At 44.6% G+C, this 19,246-nt stretch overlaps 1 protein-coding gene across 1 annotated transcript in view; it reads right to left on the bottom strand.

The window, feature by feature from the left end:
• The window catches only part of WISP1 (WNT1 inducible signaling pathway protein 1), a 36,400-nt gene that overhangs the window by 16,228 nt on the left and 926 nt on the right, over positions 1-19,246 (bottom strand). The gene's annotated exons all lie outside the window — the stretch shown is intronic.

Below are 19,246 nucleotides of genomic sequence, written 5' to 3'. Positions count from 1 at the left end.
TCCTTAGGACCAACAGAAAATGCCGGACCTTTGCACACTCTAGGAGGACCTGAAGCTAATTCAGAGTCTGGTTGCAGAACATTAGGACCCAGCTTGAAATGTTATATATTATCTCACCCTTTGCCAGGCAAAATCATGGCAAAAGTCTCTTGTAGCATCTGAAGTGAGTTAGCTCTGTGTGTGCAGAGAGATCAGTAAAGCAGCATTTGTACGTTTGAGGCAAAGGCATCCTCATTAATATCTGCCACAGCCTGGTCATCTGATCTGGGTATAGTCTGGCCATACTTCTGTGAGGAAAGCAGCTTTTCTTCACAGAATCATGGAATCCAAATGTTCAACCAGAGTCTGACTAGTGCCTGAGGCTGTTTCTAGAAAACCAAATCAGGAAACCACCAAAACCCAGAGTGGGAGAGGGGTATAGTCAGATTGGATCTTACACTGAGCAGTGGAAAAGAATAATGGTAATACTGCAATTCTAAGTACCAGCAATGCCAAACCCCATCCATGTGATTGCTGTGCTGTGCTTGCAAGGGCAAGTCTTGCGCCGTGGTCTCCACCACTCTGCATGGCCCAGCTTAGCTCTACTGTGCTTCTGGCTCCATCCTCTCTTTCACTTCCCACTACAGAGTCAGCCTGAGGGCATAGGGACACCTTCTCTGCTTCAGCAGTGAGGATGTGGAGCAATCAAACGTGGCCCCTTCTTTCTTTCTTCCGGACTGCGACACATTCCTGCGCCAAGTGCCAAAGCAGAGCAGCAGTACACAGAGTTCACAAATGATGAGAGGACATTAGAGTAGAAATTTTGGTCCAAAAGGGGAGAAAGTATTACCAGGAAGGTGGGAAGAGGAAGAACCTGGAGAATTCACCACTGGATAAAATCTCCCTCGACCAAGATCAAGTCCCATTCAAACCACAGAGAAGGGGAACAAGAGATTAAGTGCAGGATGAGAGATGCAGGACTTCCCTCACAGCCTCCAGAAACCCCACTGACCCTTGTTCATCACGTATAATAATATCACTATTATTATCATAATAATATCATTATTATTATCACTGTCACTAATAGTATCACTTGTGATACTTTCACATCTGTATTGTGAAAGAATCAGCTGATATCACCCACTGTGAGATTCCCTGAGAATAAACAGATAAACTTCCAAAGATCACAGACCGATGCTTACTGCACTGAACTTCCCATACCCAAAAACCTCTGTGCAAGAGTCTATGAAATCATCAGTGCTCACTGCATGCAGGTAGAAATGAGCACATGATGTACCAGAGAGTGGAAAACAAATTCCCATGATTGGTACAGATGACATGGATTTACTGGTAACATTATGGCAAATACAGAGTTGAGTTTTCTTTTATAAGGCTACGGCAATGTAAAAGAACCTTAACCTCTGTATATGAAAATAAGACTTTTTTTTTAAATCTAGGAGTTGTTAGGTAAGTGGTTTCGATTACAGTAATTTGGACAGATTCAGGAGATGGCAAGAGCTGCATCCCTCCTCATCAGTGACTGTGCACAGTGTGCAAAGTCTGACAGGAGAAAACTCAAGGGGGTAAAGGAAGTACTTATGGTGCTAAAAACTTATTGAGCTAGGAACAGTAGTATTTAAATTAAGGAAGGGAAACAGGAGTTGAAGATGATGGGATGCATCCAGACAGCAAGAGTTGGACTGATGTTCTGAACCAGTGCCAGGCATCTGGAAATCTCTGACAAGAGGACTGTAGGGGTGCTAAAATATATGGGAAGCGAATGAGTGTTGTTATCACACTGAGGGTGCAGAGGCAAAAGAGACTCACATAGTCAGGAGACAAACCACAAAACCTCCCTGCAAGTTAAAGTCATATGAAATGGTTAAGGCAGGGCGGGGGGACAACCACGAACATGAAATGACCAAAGTGCCCATGTTGTCACAAAGCGGAAAAGGGAACTGAACACCTTCTACCTCCTCCCCCATCAAACTCTATGGGCATCTCGTCACATCGGCAGCGGGACAGAAACAGCGCCAAAGCCTATGCTACTTCCAACAGTCAAGTTTTCTGTCTTCACTTCTGCCTCTTTCAAAATCCTAGAAAATATTCCCACTACATTTCTCTGAGGGCTGTAAACTGATTCACAGAAATAGATGCATATCCAAATAATCTACTTCAGGTTCAGGGATCTGAAGGAAAGTATAAAACAATACACAGCACAGAGCAGATGCTGCTTTAAATCACTTCCTCAAGGAATTGAAGTATTGAATTCCCTGGGGACACATTATCTTCCTAATCTGTTTTCTTCCTAAAGCTGATATCAAGCTTTTAACCATATCACAGGGTACCAGTGTCAAACAACTGCCTCTTAAAATCCCCCCCAACATATTTAATTAGACATTTTGTCATTGTGTTTTAGAATGTGCTGAAAAGGATCTCAAAAAGGAAATCTGAAGTCCTTTGCAACAGTGATATCTGATGTCTAAAAAGAGGAGCAAGCAGCAGAATGCTAAGCACACAGTTCTGAGCATTTTTCCTTCTGACTCAAAAAGCAAAAATCCACAGAACAAGAACACAAAAAAAAGAATAAAGACTTTTAAATAAAACCAGTAAATTCAATAGAAATGTAGCTGCAAGCTCTGGATGAGTTCAGATGTACAGAACATGGCTGGAAGGGAGTCTGCGCCCATGCACACCAGGTAGACAGCAAGCCAGAAACATGGTGACCCATAAGCTAGAGAAATGATTAATTGCTGTAAGCTCATGTTAGAAGTGAAAGCGAGATCAGCACAAACGACCTTGCCAAATTTATGGTGAGATCATTTAGCAGGAGTGTGGTGATTAGCTAGAGGCCTCCTTTTCCCAAGCTTTGCTGAGCTTATCTGCCCCAAACCCCTGGAATAAGCCCGGCCTAACTGAAGGAATTTACTAACTCAACATGTGGAGCAGAGACATTACTTGCCAAAACATGTATACAAAGACCCTTCACACAAATGATATTGGAGATCATGGAGCTAAAGCTATGAGGATGGAAGAAACCAGTAAACAAATCTGGAACTTGCTAACTTTTCTAGATGATAGTCAAGACCCTGAAGTAGATTGGAGTACAGGTTTTGTGAGCAGAAAGGAGGAGACTGTAAATTGGGTACACTCAATGTACTCATCATTGGATGTACCAGGTCCAGGACACTCGTGGGCTGAGTTTTTTATGATCTGTTACAAGAGACAAACCTGCCCAAATAGTTTATAGTCTACCAAAAGGAGAATGGTGAATGAAGCATCCTCTTTCTTTGACATCTGGGAAACTGAGACCTAGTGATATTCTTACCCAGCTCCTCAGCTCAATCTCAGTGGTAGTCAGGTGTGCAGTGCTGTACAGTACCTGAGCCTAAGGGATATGCAAAAGGACATTGGAAGTCCAGAAACTTAATGCCATCTAGGATGAAACTAATCCCTTAAAGCTGGCACCAATCTGAGATAAATGTAAGAGTCTCTTCGTAAAAGACTCTATCCTGTCTGGGGATCATGTTAGAAATCAACACCATCACTGCTTTCAGTCAAATGAAAAAATAATAAAGCAATTCCAAAGAGGGCATCTAACAAGACATGGAAAACCATGAAGTGTTTTTACATTATTATTAATTTTCTGAATGCTGTCATTAACTTCACCTGAGCTACAGGCCCAACCAACCAAGCAACAAACCAACCTCCACTTCTTTCTTAAGAAAGGAAAAAAATAATGCTGCTTTCAAGACATGTCCATCAGGAGGGCAAAGTTTTGGAGTTCACAGCCATTTGAGGGTCAATTTATCCCATTAAAGGCAGAAAAAGTACTTTCTTCTTCTCAGTGAATATAGAAGCTACTCAGTTCTTACACAACCAAGAGGATATCTGATCATCTTTCCCCCAGAAAAGGCAAGAAAGAAGAAAGCCCTCTCACAAGACATATTCACTTTTGTTTATCTAGAAACATAGCTGGAGAGAAGAGGAGAGTAGGAGAAAATCAGTTTTGATTGGGACCTGGAGGTGCCAATGTAGTAAGACATAGTTAAAAATAAGACTACTAAAAGGAGCCCATGTCAGCAGCTTGCTTTTAACAGCAGTTGCTTAAGAGAAGGGAAGTTCCTTTCTAATGTAGACCACATAGCCACACGATTATTGCACATGGATGCATCTTGTTCGCTTCTCATAGTCACTGCAAAGGATAAATGGCAGCCAGAACAGCGTGACTAAAATATGAATGCCTTAAAAGAATATTGATGCTAACAAAAGTCAGATGATTTGCACAGTCAAATTAATTTAGAGCTAGTCAACAAAAAAAACCCACTGACAATCAAATGCATATGCACAACACCTCCAAAAATGTCCCTGAGCAAATCACCAGTTCACTGTCCAGTGTTGTAAAAGATTGCAGATTTGGTTACAAGCAGCTACCACATTTGCAAGACACTCAGTAGATCAGTGGGATCTTTTGCACTGATGAGATTATGTGTAAAAGGCCCCACTCTCCTCAGCTTCTCCGTGTGACTAGCTGCACTCGCAGCTGCTGGATGCAAACCCTGGGCCCCTCTCTGCTGACAGCAGAGGAAGAGGTCATTGCACTGACTACACAAGAGACTCGATAACTACTCTAGACAAAATGCCTAACTTTAGAGCTGCTAAAGGTAGAGAAGGTAAACTCTAGATCGAACTACTAGGGCATGACTTTGCTACTTGAACTCAGCTTTTAGCATCTCTGTGTCTGCAGAACAGGGATGGTAACGTTTCTTTTGCTATAAGAAACAAACCCTGAAGACTGTGAGTTGCCCAGACCATGGAGGAACATGCAGCTGCCATCAAGGGGGATGGCAGCCAGAGAATAAGGGCAAGGGAGATCCCAAGAGAGTTCCTCTATGAAGATATCAGTATGGATAGGGAGAGGTAGGAAAGCCAGAGCTGCTAAAAGGGCTATAGGCCTGTGGATATACTGGTGATGTGCCTGGGAAGAACAACTTTCTATCCACTCACCCATAGAAAAATGAGTATTCAGCTTGTATCATATGAATTTTGCTGAATATGACTTTCAGAGGTGTCTGGAGGACTTCAAATGCAGGAGGACACCACAGATGAGCACCTTCAACCCATGTACTTTAGCAAAAAAGACAAGGTTTCTCCATTTTGTTCACATAAAAGGAACTATTATCAGCAGCCAGCATATTCCTCAGCCTGGATATACTTGTAACTCCACACCGGTAGCAGAGAGGTTTCGCTTAGGATGCCACAGCCAGATGCAGCCAGGTCCCCACCAATGGGGGTGATACCACCAATGCCATCAACTAAATAGCCATACAACACCAGAATGAAAACAGACACAGATGTGTTGAAGATTTTTCTCTATAAAGGGCTGAAATACCCTTGGCATGCAATTTATCCCAAGCTGAAGTCCAGTAGACACCTTCTCATCTCATGCAATAAAAATTCTGTTCACAGAATTTTGGTACATTGGTCTTCTGCTGATGCCCTTGCCAGGGATTTTATTGATTGAATTTTAATTGCTGTGAATTAAAATTAGAAGGTATAATTAATTTCTCCTCCATGAACACACCACCAGAAAGTGGGGGTTGCAAAAGAGAGAAGTGTTTTCACCAAAAGCAAGAGGAAATCCTGTTCTTTTTGAATAAAGTGTTAAACCACAACAGGATGTGAAGTGTGTGGGGATGTGCAAAAAAAAGAAGAAGGACAAAAAAAAGGCTGCTCTGGACAGAGGCAAGAGGGGAAATTTGCTTTAAGAAGAGAAACCGGTGATGTTGAAGCAACACATCTGCAAGATTTGAAGGGTTAAACTGTCTGTTTACTGAGCCATTGAGTAGGAAACACACAGCTGTATCAACAGGAAAGTGGAATCTGGAGTGCATTTTTTTAATGTGTCCTTTTCTTCCTTAAATCTACCAAGGAGATTAACAGCTGAGATTTCATACAAAAAAAGAAAGACCTCGACCGTGCAAGTTCTGCAGCAACAAAGTACAGAGAGGGGAGAGAACAGGCTCCAGTGTGCTGGCAGCTGGACGGCACTTATCAGCAATAGCATCCACTTTCCAGGCCACCACGAAGAAAAAAAGCCTATTCAAGGTTCAAAGAAGTCTCACACGATGGGAATTTATTGGCTTGAGGATGACTGCCAGGCCCTAAGGTTGAGCTGAGCCAGGAGCAGCCAAATCGCTGTGCACCAGACCTCCCATGACCGTCCATCTCTCAACATACACCCCCACATTTTGCCTGGTCTCCAGGCCACTTTTCTCCTCTCTCCCCTACTCTCCTTGGCTGAATAACCCTATGAAGTTATAATTTTGACTTCCTATTTCTCCATTTCTTCAGCCAAGCTCACAGCCTCAGAGGAGTGTCCAAGTCTCACTGGTTTCAATTTGGATTCAGGCACAAAGCAGAGAAAAATAAAGAGATATTAGAACACTGGTGTTGATCTGGTCTCAGGTTCCTGACCCTACACAGAGGTCTCATTAACTTTCCAAGAAAACAGTTGAATTCAGCATTTTAATTGTAACACACAAGGGCTCTTCTCCGCCCCCCCCCCCCCCCCTTTTTCTTTCCAAACCTGTTGCTCGATACTGGAACTGCAGCTTCCTAGAACCGGATTGGAAGTCACATGCAGAAATACTATCCTGCAGTCCGCTTCTACTATGTCTGTACTGTCCAGAACTAGAAAATGACCGCCATAAGAGGGTTAGGTTGAAAGAAAAGAAAGGCAGCAAGGAGATACCTCGAGATGATGAGGAAAAAAAAAGTGACAGAAAAAGTAGAATGCCAGACTAGTAGTTTCTGTACTTTATTATGCTCACAGTCCATACTGAGCCCTTGGCCAGCCCTGGGCCTGGATGTCCTCCCAGTACCTTTGAGAATTGCTTCTTCCAGCCAGTCCCCATGTTATAATGCGGCCAGCTTCTGTTCCCCTGCCCGATCATCCTTGCATCTTACAAGCGTAACGCGGAGCTCTGCCATCTGCATGAAGTGAAATTGCTGGTTGTCATACGAGCAGGTAGCAGCAGAGGGCGCTCCGACATCTGCTTCTGGGAGCAGCTCTCTCCCCCCCCCCCCCCCCCCCTCGTTTCTGTTACAAAAACTATCTGTTAATGTACTGTGTAAGCTGGGACAGTGTTCATTGTCTGAAACCCCTCTAGCTCATCAGAACAACAGAAAAAGGCAGAAAATGCATTTGGCTTTATCAGAAGCAAAAAAAATGTGAGATTTGTTACTCCCATGGCACTTGGGGTATCCTTCCTACTCAGCCCCTTTCATTGGGAAAAACGAAACACAGAAACACAAGTAAGCAAACCTTTTACAAAGAGACTGATGCAAAATGAGAAGGAACAACATTTTTTTCCAAATACACTCATTTTGTAAGCCAACAACTAATAATTTGAAGCCTGCTACAAACTGCACTGTGGTTGAGGGGAGTTTAGGGCTGACCCTTGGGAACCACAGTCTCACACCCCCTATTCACAGAGCCCACAACCATTAACTCTCCAAACGAGAAGGGAACAGATACTGCCTGCTTTTTTAGTGGCTTTTCAGAAAAGGATGCCTGGATTTGACATTCACTCTGCTATGTTTTTGTCTTATTTTTCATCTTTAAAAGTGATTTAGATCCATGTCCTGGGCTTTTTCAGGCAATTACCAAATTCAGGGTAAATGTTGATCTATCATTTCATGCAGTAGATCTTAACAGCATCAGATAATCCATACAGGTAGCAGTTTGGCCAAAAAAAAGAGAGAAAACTGTAGGGAGTGTTCATCACTTAAACTTGAATAACATTAAAAGGAAATAAGATGACCACAAAATATTATGAGATTAAAAGATACAAAAAAGCACTGGGGCTTTCCACAGGCAGAGGCTCAAAGCCAGGGCAACGGCTAGGAGGCAGCAGGTACATTCGTAACGTTAAGATAATTCGGAATGACTACTATTCAAATACCTCATATAGATTTATTCTACATTAGTGAGAAGGGAATAAAAGAATGGTTTTGTTCCAAAACAGTGCTTCTTCAGCATGGAACTGGGGTTCATGAGGAAGTTCCCATCCACAGATGCTCTGAGGTCTTCTCTGCAGCTCTCAATTTAAGAGAAGTTTCTTTTTAATAGTTTGGCTACTTGATAGCATTCTTTAAAGAAAATCTTGAATTCAGATTCAAAATATTCACCTTGATGTTCTCTCACAGTCGTCAAGCTCCCTTACCTTGTCATGGACAATTTCTTAACTTCTTGTCTGTGTTGGTCTGGATTTCCATGGAGCGCCACATTTAAAATGCTACAGACCTGGTATGGGAAGGATGCTCGCCACATTTAAAATGCTACAGACCTGGTATGGGAAGGATGCTTCTTTTGGCTGCTAGCTCATGGCTAGGAACATAATTCTTTCCCTTTCTGAAAATCAGCAGGCCTTGGCCCAGAATATTTGGCTTGCAAGACTTGGATAAACTTGGTTAAGCCCTCATGTAAGTTCACACAGCCATCGCGTTGCAACACAGTTTTGCAGCAGGCATTTGCCCATCTCCTACTCTGGAGCCCCATATCAAGAGGAGGTCACCTGAGGCTGTGGGTACATGGACACCTAGGTCACTATAGGTTTAACTGCCTTGGCCAGCCCCACGCTGTAGCCCCAGGGAGCAGTATGTCCTTGATGCTGACAGGATAACAACATGGGGTTCTCTCACCCACGTTTTGGCAGCCCAAAGCAGTAGCTGAGCAGAGCATCAAGAATGAAGAGTCAGGAGGATCGCAGGGAGAGACAGCCAAGGGGAGATGGAGAAAAGACCACCCATGTAAGTCTTTCCATGTGAGGCTTGAGAGATGGGCTGATCCAAACAACTTCTCTAGGGGCATTTGCTTTTTTAGCAAGAACTGCTACAGGGCAACAGTCAGCAGAGTGACGGCTACAGACAGCATCTTGTCCCATGTGTTATGAAAGAGGAGGAGGGGTGGTGATGAGTCCATGAACAGGGGGAACAGGCTGTTTCTGATGAGCTGTCCCAGAAACAGCAAAAAGAGTAAACTCAGGCAATGGGAAGGAAGGGGTTCAGAAGACGTCGGAGCCAACTCTCAAGCCAGCCTGGGCTTTGCACTACAACCATTATTCCAGACATGCTTGAAGCTCAGATCCTGTTTTAATACGCAACAGAAAGCCCCCAAAAGCTTCTGTACCTTCCCTCCCACCCCCAACAAAAGCTGACACATTGCAAATGGGGAAGGAAGGAAAAAGAGAGAGGCCAGTAGATTTGCCCTTGGCTTTTACAAGACTTTGGGGACAAAACCATTGCTTTTGAATTAAATACAGTGGAAATCACAAGCAAGGAAACAAGAACAACTCCTGGCACAAATTCATGAAGAAAAAAGAAAAGGAGTGAAGTTATTAGTATAGGAAAACTATGTATTGTGCTGGAGAATGAATCCTCCTGCCCCTGAAGTCAGTGGAAACAGAACTGAAATTCAGGGCTTTAGTAAAAAAGATGCCAGAGAATGAACCTAAAATAACTGGTGCAAGCTGTAAATGTGAAGGCTGATATACTTGGAGGTATCAGCTCTCTGGATGGGAATGCACACATAGCACTTGCACGAGCAAGCAGAGCATGTCACGTTCTGCTTCTAGGAGGGATTGCTCATGGTGGAAAGCAGCACCTTTCACAAGGAAGAAATTATTGAATAACCCTGTTTCAATCTGGGGCCCAAGAGATGAAGTGACTGTCCCAAAGGCAGACAGGATGTCTGTGGCAGAGCCAAAAATAGCAGTTAGATTTCTTGTTCCTACACTGTAACCATACCATGATCCCTCCTCCTACACACAGCTAATAAACTAATTTGTTTAGTTCTTACTGGATGCAAAAAAGAAATCGTTCCACTGAGCGGACTCTTAGATGCCGTCAGTTGTTTAGTGTTTTAACTTTCAACCATCACATGCATCTGATGCCTGCAAAAAGGCAAGACTCCTTCACCTCTCCAACACCTTCAGATCCAGCAAATCAATGGTGATCAGCAGTTTATAACCTGATGCGTCTGTGCAAAGTGATGTTATGTGTCCTTCACGCATGATTCACTCTTGCTTGCATGCAGCTATGATACCTGCTGCGGCCCAGGTCTAAACCAGCCAGGTGACAAAATTCTCGTTTCTGATCCAGAGACCTGCTGACACCATGAATGTGTAAAATAAAAAAAAAACAAAACAAACCTTACTCAGGCCAGGGTATTGCTGCAGCTTTACCACAATCCACAGACATGGGGAGTCCTGCACCCCGGCACTGAAGCACTTTGGCAGGTCACAAGGATTAGACTTCACGCCCGCCAGCACCCACATGCCCCCCAAAAAACACGCCATGCAAACGCTGCCACTTTCCCATCCTAAACAACCCCAAAGCGGAAAGTGGCAACATAGCCCTGAAACAGTTAACGCTGCTGCTTTCATACATAGAGGAGGACACCAGCTATGTGTTTTGCCTCCTGGAGGATAAAGATGAACTTCTAATTATACGGGTACTGACATTTTTGCTTGTCTCTGAATAACTGGTGCGGGCTGCCTGCAGCCCGCAGCAAGCCGAGCAGGAGCGGGGGCTGCGCCCAGAGCCTGCTCGCAGGCACAGGTTGGGTCCCCGAAGTCCCCGACACGCGAGGGCAGTGTTGGTGCGCAAATGACAGGGCTGTGGCGCTCCCCAGCAGCCCTGCACAGCATCCTGCTTCTTCCGAGCATCCCCCTGGGCCAAGGCTGCTCCGCAGACACGATTTGTGCCAGAAAAACCACATTTGGGAAGCGTATGGGGAGGGAGGTGTTAAGCCAAAATATTTATGTGCCCCTTTAGAGGCAGTTTTTCTAAGAAAGCTTCCCCTGTATTTTACAGGGTGAACAATAAAACCAGCATCAACACCTTTACGGTCATATAGTCACATGGGAAAGAGACAAATGCAATTCTTTAATTATTCCTCTATAAAATGGTACAATCGTCGAGGATGCAGAGGTTTTAAAGGGATCTCAACTGTTCTGCCATAATATCCATTTATTCCTCTAATCAAATACTTCAGCCTCCCAGATGATACTCTGGAAAGCATTTTAATATTGCTGGGGGGGAGCAGGGAACAGTCAAAAATATGGCACAAACATCTCCTTGAGTGCAAACAGACTGCCTATATGATACATATGGAATAACTGACACAAAACAAAAATACAGGGGGGATGTGGGTATATGCATACGTGTATTATATATATGTATATGTAAATCACACAGAATTAAGCATATCAACTAAAAGAAACAGAAGCTTCTTATCTGAGCCTGAAACCAGGCACATAACACATCATTCCACCACAAACTCAGGAGCTCACCCACACCCGGGCAGCTTTGGTGGGTGAGGAATTCACCAGCCTGCACGAGCACAATCACACCACCTCTTTGGGGAACCCCAGTGCACTGAGGAAGCTAAGTACAGGTTTTGATGCAAAATCTGGAAAAATAAGTCAAGTGACCCCCAGAAATCCACTACCTCAGAGACATCAGCTCACAGCTCCTCTGACCTTTATGTATTTTTAAATGTAATTTTAAAAATGTACACTTGGCACTCTAATAAAACAGTGAAAATTAACAGTGAATGATCTCCATAAATGAACTGTGGTGTTAAATATCAGGGATGTCATTATATATTTAACTACAGTAATTGCAATACCTAGGGTCAAATGTGGAAGAGAAAAAGAAAGAAACCAACAGAATTTACCTTCATTCTCTTACGTCAATGTGTATCAGCCCACACACAGATGCTGTGGGTATGACCTAGTCCTCCAAGACCACGATCCAGCAGGAAATATTGCCGGCAGTGCTTATAAATAAATCACCTGCTGAATGGCCCAACTAGTTAATGGAACCTGGATATTTTCCTAATTAATTTTCCACCCCTTTTTTTCCTCATAAAAATGTAACCAAGGAATTTTATAGTGTAATCCACTTGCAGATTCTCAGCACTGGCTGCAGTTTTTGTGGTTTGGTTCTTCCTTGCTAAACAGCTAAAATGACCCAGCTGTTACTCTAAAACCAGGGAATTAGTAGCCTGCGGGCAGCCAAGTACATGTGCCAGCCATTCGGAGGAGCGCTTAGTTTCCCCCATACGGATTTCGATGTCTCTGCCTTCTTATCAGCCCAGATACAGAAGGTTCCCTTTGTCACAGCAGATATAAGCTGGTGATCATAAATGTGAGCTATAGCCTGCTTGGTCATCAGACACATCCAGGAATATTTTGGTGGACTTCAACACCCAGAAAGGAGGATCCACAAGTCCAAAAAACACAGATGCAGAGTGACCTCTTGCACCACAAATATGAGAATGCCACGGACACCATTTGTCAGGCATGGCAGTGACAATGGCACAAGTGTTTAGAGCACAGTCAGGAGATGCTTTAAGATAGTGATGGCATTTTGGGGGGAAGTTACCAGTCTCTCTGCAGAGTCCTGGTACATTAGTTGTCTGCCCAGTGCAAGAAGGCTGGCCCCTACATGGAGTAAAACAAATTCACCAGAGTCACTGCTTCAGGTGATTAGTGTTGCTCCCAAAAGGCACCAAACTGCGTTTCAGCAAAGCCATGCTCCCTTCTTTTTTCTATAATCCTCCTTTCACAGGGCAAGCATACGTATAAAGATATGAGGAAACTTCAACAGGAGAAAGAAACAATCCCCCACTCATCTTGCTGTCTCTTGTTACTCAAAAAGCTTCAGTAAGAAAACACCAAAAATGAAAGCAGGATGGTAGTTTGGAAAGCTGGTAGAGCTTGGAAAGGAATTGAAACTTTTAAACCACTCAAAAATTAAAGTTTGAGTTGCATTTGTAAATTCTATAAAGGGGAAAGTGCTACTGTGCACATATAGCTAAAAAAATCTCTACCTTCTGAAACAAAAAAACCCCACCAAAACAAAACAAACAAAAAAACCCCAATCCTTGAGTGATCCAGAGCAATTTTGGTCAAAGCTGTTAAGTCTATGTGGGTTGCACTGTTCCTGGTGACACGCAGCAAGTTTTGTGTCAGGTATTGTACAGAATTACAAAGTTGCTTACTACTACTGACTTTACTGTGTTCTTTCCGTTATATACAGATACTACATATAGTAATTCCATGTTTCTAAATCTAATGTAGCTACTAGCTCAGTCAAGCTAGACAGTTGTACGCTAGAGATGTAATAATAAAACCAATGCTTCATATCCACCTGGAAGCCTTCCACTGGAGATGATTTCAATATGCTAGGAAGGGAAAGAACAAGTTCACTTTAAGCTGACTAGGAGCAGTTTGTTTCAGCTCTGAGAAAAAGGTATAAAAGCAGCCAAAACATTACAGATATTGTGAGTTCTGTTCATCTGAGTGTCAATGAAATGCTGGACCAAGTGACCTTGCTATGCTGCCCCATCACCGAGCACGAGATATTTTGTCTTATAACTCCTTCTGAATCTGCAAGGCAAGCTCTTAGGAGAAGGTCTTTTTGCAGGGCTGGAATTGCTCCATGACAGCAAAGCCCTCACTGCGCGCATGTCCAGCAACATCAGGATCCAGGTGACTCACAACCCTCCAAGGATGATGCATGAGCCCACAATTATTTCTGCAAATAGCTCTCAGGTTTCCCTTTGGGCTCATTGCATGCCATTCTGGGGTTCATGAAACTTGTCCTTCCAACTTGCTCATCTCTTATTTGCTTTATAGGTTAAGTAGAATGACAGACTCAGACTAATAAAACAGAAGAACAACGTGGGAGCTATTGAGAAAGAGACGAGGAACACAGAGATGACCACACAGTCCTGGAATGCATTACCAAACCAAGTGTTAGAAATTCATTATTTAAGTTGTGCTGCAAAGCTGAGCTTAAGTGTTATCTTCTTCCACAGCTATTTCAGCCTAAAGGCTCTCCTTTCCTTCCCCATCCACAGGAAGAATTACTTGTAGAGCAGAGCCAGCTGTTGGCACCCACAGAGGTAAAAATGTCTTTCTCCCTTCTACTTTCCCACACCTAGCCCAGATGCAAGGATTACAAGTCAAAGCCCAGCAGCAGTCTATTAGAAGGCACAAGGGATTAAGAGAACTCCAGGAGCTTCACCCAGAATATCAGAATAAGCAGCAGCCAAGAGGGAAACACATAAGGTTTCAGTATGGATGCAATAAATAACAGAGGCACCAGTGGAAGTGCCTCCCAGAGCTGGGAGACCACCAGGGTGGAGAACCAGTGAACCTCACCCACAGCTAGGAAACCCAAACCAGCACTGGAGAACATCCACACAGAGCTGCTAAAGCAGCAGAGTCAGAGTCCCTTGACCCAGGAACACATCTGTAAAAATGAAGCCCTGTGATCCCTCTGCCAACCTTCAGCAATGGGAGGCTGAAGGTAACTCATCTCAGGATGCAGCAAACCCTGGGTGGGACAAAACTTGGAAGAGGGAGTGATGGGGAAATCGGGCACTGTAAGCCCAGTCCAAGAAACTGGGTCTGACTTCTTGGTGGACATCAGAACACAGAAGAAAAACAAATGGGTAGATATTTTTGGGCCCACCACTGCCAAGCTGACAGCTGTCAGTCAAAGTTTCTATTTAATAGAAACAGAAAATTCTACTTTTAACATAAGCACCCTAAGAATGAGGATGGTTGAACTATATTACAAGAAAGCAAAGGGGGAATCAGGGGAAACATCTTAATCCAGGGTGCCTACCTGCACCTCCCAGTGACAAGCTTAACTCTGAAAGAGTGAGGAAACCTTACCCTGCTTTCTGGTCCATAACATGAGGCACTGCCAGGTTCGATACGCAAATGTATCTTCAGCTGAAGCTGTGGGCGTTCAGCTTTTGCTGGGCCACAGCTGCCAATGTTCACATGCATGATACTATTTCTTTTTTTTTTTTTTTAAAACAGCTTCATTTCCACTCGTGTCTAAGATCTAGGGCTGTCCAGACAGGAATGCTCAAGACCCCTCTGGGACACTGAGGCCATCCAAAAAGAGCAGTTCTCAGCAAGCTGAGCACTGGCAAGATGCTAAAGCAACTCTTAACATCCCAACGTGGGAGCCCAGAGCTTCTGAAGAAATAAGTCAAATGTCTCATGTGGGTGTGGAGGACTTCTGAAATTTTTGACCAGTGCCTTTTCCTAGCACCTGGGAAAGGCAGAAGCTAAACATGCACAACTCTTTCAAAGGACAAACACCCAGCATAATCATGTAAATCTTATGCTTTTGCTAAAACCCACAGCTATCATTTTTAACTAATGCCTTTCCCTGGAGAAGCTCCACCGGCAGAGAACTCGTACTGCAGGCAGGACTGCTGCAGTATGAAACGGGGACAGGACCTGCCTGGGGGGACACAAACAGGCAGTGGCACAACTGCGGGGCGGGGGGGGAAGCCAGTTCCTGTCCCCAGCTCTGTCTTGGTTAATGCTGGCAAAGAGACTGTTGCACACTGGCAGCTGATGCCTATCAAAGCAAATTCAGACACTGATAGGAGAAGTTATGAAGAAAATGCATAAAAGCCTGCTGCTCTCAGCAAAAACTCTGTGTGTGTTTGTGTATTTAGGAGGCATCTTCACTTCATCAGAAACAGACTCGGGTTCGAACCTCTGATCCATCTGAAGCACATTCAGTGCTACCTTCAGGATGTTGCCTTGGCAATGATTTCATTCTGCAAGTGGATTTGTGAGGGGGGACTGCCAAATAAAAGACCAGCTTTGGGAAAGCCCCAGGTATGATGCAGCCATACCCATGGGGATTATGTCTACCAGCTTCGAGCCACAAGACACTCATTGGCATAGCTGAATCTTCAGCTGCTATAACCAGAGTAATTTTAATTGACATCTACAATTTATGGTAGTGTAGGATAGGAGCCCCTCTAAAGGGAAGTGTATCGACCTTGTCTCTGGTAACCAGATGGTGTCAAGCAACAGGGAATGGTGGGAAGGTTAGAAGGATGAGACACATCAACTTTGAACCTATGCTGCCTAAGATTATCTATGCATTATTATCCACGTTGCAAGCCTGTAGCCTTCCGTTATGAAGCACTCGACAGACAAACCTCAGCTCACCTCCCCTGGAGAGCCACGGGATTTTTGCAGGCAAGAATAAAGGTGTCCGGAACCTTTAGCATTAGATTATATATGAGCTGATAGCAAAGCAAATAGATAAATAAATAAACAGGGTCGTGGCCTTTTCTTTTTTTTTTTAATTGGTTCAAGTTTGGTCAGAATGCGGTTTTGCCTGGAAGAGCCCAAAGAAATGTAATCATTTTTTCCTGCCACCAAATCCAAACATTTTACAAATTAAATTCTTGGCCTCACATCTGTGCCAATAAATCTTATAAAAAGGAGAAGGGAAAACTGCGCATTACAGTTCTCAAACCACTTTCCACACAGCCTGAGGCAGCCCTGAACTTGGGTCATTATCAGTTATTATCTAGTGAAATCAATGCTCGTAAAGGAGATGGTGCCTATATAAACCTGTCTTCAAACATCTCTCTGCTTCCTTCCTCCCACTAAAGCCCAAAAGCCTAGTGTTTGTGTGCTGTGACTGCCATCACATCAAATAAAAGTGTCAATACCTGACTACTAGTTGATGCTATTTGCTTTTTGACCTGTTGCTTACCAGCACCATTAAAGGAAAAGTCTGCAGGTTTGCATTCGCCTCTTATCCACGCACCACCCGTTCCTCCACTTCAAATATTTTAGAAACCTCCAATGCCATTCTTCTTCCTATATAATCTGCTTTACTAATTTTCTACAAAGTGCAGAATTGCTTTTCTAATCATCACCCTGGTTTGGAACATTTTGTCCCATTTGAACAAGGGGTCTCATATCTGCTGAGTCATCAGGACTAGAGGCTGAAGAGCCTGGCTCTGATTCCTCAATGTACAGCATTGAAAGAGGCCAATGCATTCAGCCTTAAAGCTCTTGCTGCAGAAATGACTCAGGCACTGAGGAATCTCAGCCTAGTTGACGGGACTTGGGCTCCCATGATCTCTGCCCTTATAATCTATGAAAAAAAAAAAAAAAAAGAAATGTTTGAAAGCTTATGCCTGAAATTTCAACTATGCTCAGCTATTTTTCTCTTTGCAAACCCATCACCTGTGCAGTTATGCCCCAATACAAAACCTTGTTGATAAAACTGTTTAAGAACTCAGTAACTGCCTGTAGCTTAACACAGTACTGGGGGACAGGGGACACTCCCGCAGAACCTGATAGCTGCCTTCTGAAATGCCCTTTGAGGCCTGCCTGACCTTCCCATACTAACTCCTCTGCCTTTCTCCCTGGAACAAGTATATTCCAGTATATTCTAGGATATTCCAGATAGTCAGTCCCCCTCTTTCCCAGTGGAGCATCTTTTTCTGTCCATATTTCTTCGTATATATGAAGAGCGACAAGTCCCCAGGGAGACCACAGGGCTTTGCCTGTGCACAGTGACCTGCCTGATGCTACCACTCCATGGAAGCCCCTGCAGTGTTGGAAAGATCTTTATTACTGTTGTGATGATGCCACCAAAGATGCAACACAATAGACAATGAGGTGGGTTGGTGTCAGAGCTTTATCAGCACTCATCTGTTATGAGTCACCGTGTGACTTAGCTGAGATATCTCTCATGAGCAGGGTAGCCATGCCAGCTAAATATTCACAATATCCCATACCATTTGCAATATCTCTTCAGACATCCTTCCCTTGAGCAGACCAAACTAAGCCTGCTCTTCCCCCAAAAGTCCTTTAAGTATTACACAGATTAATACTGCCTCCCAGTTGCTCTCCCCAGCCCCTCTCATCCCTCCATGTTATACACCCTTTTCATCCCCGTTCCCCGACTCCCTTATGTACACCGGACAGAAATCTGCCCTTCATCAGCCTACCAACGCCCCATCACATCCCAGTTCAGGTGTGGAGAAGACCCATAGAAAGCCAGTTCATTACTGGGGAGAAATTGCCCCTACTCAATGGTTTCTAAGCACAATCTTCTAAGGTCCAACTCTGCGGGTGTGTTCAGGAGGTGACAGTGTCCCTGGGATGCTCCAGAGAGACACAGCTTCACCTGCTCTGTTCAGTGGAGAGCTTGAACTGAAACAGTCGAGACCCAGGACTCTTTTTAGGCTATTTTTTTATACTGTTTTGAACTCTTTTTTAGATACTCTTTAGACCAAACATGCTGCCAGCAGCATTTGGATTGCACTCACTTACTCACCCCCACAGCAGGCGCATGTGTCTGCATGCACTCACACATACTTTCATGCTACAGCAGCTTTTTTTACTAACATCTTTGATATCAAGGGAACCCAGGACAACCACTGTAAAATTTACAAAGTTTACACAGATCTCCTCTAGTAACACTGGGGGGGGCTCCATCTGTGTGACTTTTTACTTGCTCAACAAAAATCAACTGAGGGGAGAATCAACTTACCTCAGAGAGCCCAAGAGGTGCATTTTGTTTGTTTGCTGTTAGTTTTGTGTTTTGGTTTGTGTTGTATTTTTTTTAGAAGAGGAACCATTATCAGTCCATCTCCACATTCACGCAGGACTTATCGCTTTGCCATCTGCTTTCAGACAGGTGCATCTGGTGTACCACACCACGCGTGCTACTTTCTTGCTTTAAAGCCCCGCTTTATCTCGCCACACACAAGCCAACCCCTGATGCCAGCAGCCCTGCAAAGCAAAATCCCCCCCTGTGCAAAGCAGTTGATGTTAGCCCCCTCCGAGCAGAAGCGATGCTCAGACACAGCTTCACACGTGTCTGGCTCAGGGAATGCCACAGCCTCAAGCCGGGCAGCCCAAGCGGGTGCCTAGGATCCACCCTCTGCGTCTCTTTTTCGGGGTCCCCAGGGCTCCCCGAGCCCTGAGTCCAGCGTTGCCTCCGGGGACGGGGATGAGGGACACCGCGGGTCCCGGCGCGGCCGCTCAGTCGCTCTCCCGCTGGGGACAGGCGCTCCCCGCACCCACTGCCTCCCTGCCGAGACGGTCACCTTCCTAAACACAACAGCTCTCAGCGACCAGCTCTCTCCCCCGGGGATTTTACCCGAGCCGCAAGCACGCAGCGGGAAAGGAAAAGCAAAACGCAAACACCTTCTGAAACGAGTGCCTTTCCCATTCAGGCTTTTCCAAAGCGGAGGGGAAGGAAAGCAGCTACCGCCTGCGCCCATCGGGCAGCTACAGGGATCGGGAGAGGGGGAGACAAACCCCTCCTCCTCTGCCGGCCCCGAGGCAGCGCCGGCAGCGGCACACCTGCGGGGAGCGGCCGGCGGCACCGCCCGGCTCCG

Source organism: Pygoscelis adeliae, unplaced genomic scaffold (assembly GCF_000699105.1).
Source record: "Pygoscelis adeliae isolate BGI_AS28 unplaced genomic scaffold, ASM69910v1 Scaffold103, whole genome shotgun sequence".
NCBI lineage: Eukaryota > Metazoa > Chordata > Aves > Sphenisciformes > Spheniscidae > Pygoscelis > Pygoscelis adeliae.
Note: the sequence above shows the minus strand (reverse complement) of the source record. Positions and strands in the feature narration are given on the sequence as shown.